This window comes from Cricetulus griseus, chromosome 4 (genome assembly GCF_003668045.3).
Source record: "Cricetulus griseus strain 17A/GY chromosome 4, alternate assembly CriGri-PICRH-1.0, whole genome shotgun sequence".
Classification (NCBI taxonomy): domain Eukaryota; kingdom Metazoa; phylum Chordata; class Mammalia; order Rodentia; family Cricetidae; genus Cricetulus; species Cricetulus griseus.
The window spans coordinates 528,013-530,775 of NC_048597.1; positions in this window are offsets into that span (position 1 = coordinate 528,013).

A 2,763-nucleotide genomic window follows, 5' to 3' on the forward strand; every position below is an offset into this window, starting at 1 on the left:
TGCTTGTCAGCTATTCATCACTGTGATAAAATGCTGAGTGAGTCAACTTAATGGAGCAAAGACTCAATTTTAGATCACATACCCCTTGGTGGCAGAGAAAAGAAATGGAGGAGGAGGAAAGCAAGAGAGAGGAAAGAGAAGAGAGAAGGAACATGGTTGAACACAAGAGTGTGAGAGATGGTTTTTCCTAAGCAAAGTTTTAATTCTGAAAGATGACAATTTCTGGAGATCAGTAATACAAGCTTGGCTGTTGTAAAGGCTAAGGGTGCTAGAGAGATTGCTCAGTAGGTAAGGGCACTGATTGTTCTCACAGGTGATGGCATCTCACAACCATCTATAACTCTAGTTCCAGGGGATTCAATGCCCACTTCTGACCTCTGAGGGCTCCTACACACATATGCTGCACATAAATGCACACACACACTCACACACACAAATAGTAATAAAATAAAAGGCTAAGAAGGTAATCTTTATGTGTTTTTTAGCCATAATTGTAATACATGAAAACAACCTATAGGTAAAAAAACCACTTCTGAATTCAAGTGAGAGCTTTTGAGATCTTGGTAGATGAAATCGAGGTAATAATAGAGTTGCAAGTTTGTAATTTTAGGTCACTGTTGAACAGAGTTGGAGGTTGGCGTTGGTGCAACAGAGCAATGTGTGTTCTGTAGTGTGTAGGTATTGTACTCAGCCCAGCACTGGGACAATACCTGAGTCTTCAGGAAGAAGCCTAGCTGAGGGTCCCTGTCATCTGATCCCTCCGATTTGAGAGGACTGCAGCAGGTGTGGACAGGCTGTGTCTTCTGTCTCCTTGGATGAGACAATACAGAAGGTCTCAGGAATGCCACTGTAACAAGAGCAAAGTAGGGAAGGGTTTGTTCTGGCTCACAGTCCAACATGGTGGGGAGTCCTGGTGGCAGGAGAGTGAGGTCACTTGCATTTGCAGTCGGGAATAAGAGGGAGATGAAGGCCGATGGTCAGCACACTTTCCCTGTTTTATTCAGTTCAGGGCCCTAGACCATGGAATGACGCCATTCACATCCAGGGTAGGCCCTCTTATTTTCAACCAATCTAGAGAACCTCTCAAACACATGTCCAGAGATTTTGTCTCCTAAGTGAATCTAGATCTTTCCAAGTTGACATTCGATACTTGCCGTCAGGTCATGGCCAACACTACTTCTCCATCTTCCAGAGCATTGTAGAGGGGTGTCCCCATATGCTTGGGCACCTTGTGTTGTGTGGCTCCAGCCTTTTGGGCTTCTTGGAAGAGGGGGAATAGAGGTAGTGTAGAATTCCTACAGCAGCTGGACTGGGATGACCATCTGCTCTTGGAGCCTCAATGTCCCTTAGTGACTTGAGACCACTGTGACTAGAGTGAACAAAAGTTCTGTGAAAACCTTATGGACATTGGGAATGAGTAGTGAGAGGGCACTGTGCCTGTTCAGGTGGATGGGTGGGGAAACCGAGGAAACCTTCATCCATCTACCGGACACTGTTTCTGGTGAAAGACCCCCGAAGAGGTACTTTTGTAGAGGGAGACCCGCACCCAGGAATCAGCGAGACCACGAACTTGGATGCAAACTGCAAGAGGCTTTATTGGAGATACGGGTACCCGGGCGACTTAGCTTCTGTGAGGCCAAGCGCCCCGAGCCAAGGGAAAGGGGTCCTTATATAGGGAAAAAGGCGCAAGCTAGGAGCAGGGATTCTATTGGATAATTCTAATGAGGCATTGTACAGAGCTATTCCCATTGGTCAATGTAAATGAGGCGCTATACAGGGTTATTCAAATGAGGCGCAGTACAGAGTTATTCAAATGAGGTGAAACACAGAGTCTTTCAAATGAGGCGAAATACAGAATCATTTCTATTGGATGGTTCAAATGAGACACAGAGCCATTCCAGATCAGCATATTCTCAAGGTCTGGTGTCTGGTACAACAGACTCAATTCCCCCCCCTCCGCGTCCAGATGGCTGACCTTGGGGGCGGAGACCTTGGGACGGAGTGTTTCTCATCGGGCGGGGGCTCAGGGGCAGGGCTCCAGGCCGGCTCACTTGGTGCTCGTTCTCGGGCCGGGTGGGCTAAGGGGCAGTGGGGGAAGTGGAGGCCAGCGGGGGGTGGGGATCGGGGAAGCCGCCGACTGGAGGAGGAGGCAAACTTGAGAAAGAAAGGGCTAAGGGGCAGGGGTCTTTCACTGGGACCCCATGTCTTTGTATATACATGTCCCGGGAACCTTCTCTCTTATCTCATTTCCCCAAAATAATCATCCCATCAGTAAAGAAGTGGGCAGTGTGACTATTTTGAACACAATATAGAGCCTTGAACTCTGTGTTCACAAGGCTTGAGCGAATCTGTACTTTGCAGCCATTTCCTGTTGTGAAATATTAAATTAAGGTCAGGGATGGTACTGTTAAGGGACACCTTAGCTGTAAACCCTACTGTGCTCTCTCTGATTCTATCAGCTCTGGCCTCCGGGCATCTGGGGCCCTGAGTGAGCAGGGCAAGGAGTGCCTCCTGCTTCTCAGGTGACCCTGGAGCTCCTGGGTGTTGACAACTGTGCAGCACCGCCCACACCTGCCAGCCTGCCAGCTGCCCATTGAACCTGCCTGGTCCATGGGTCCTCCCATTTACTGGGACTGACACGCCCTTGTCTGCCTGCCTTAAGGGCGGTCCCATGCACAGGCAGTCCAGTCAGGTAAGCCAGCTTCCACAGGTCCCTGGGAATTGCAGCCAAGAGCTAGGTAGGAAGAGAGCAGTTCCTGGAAG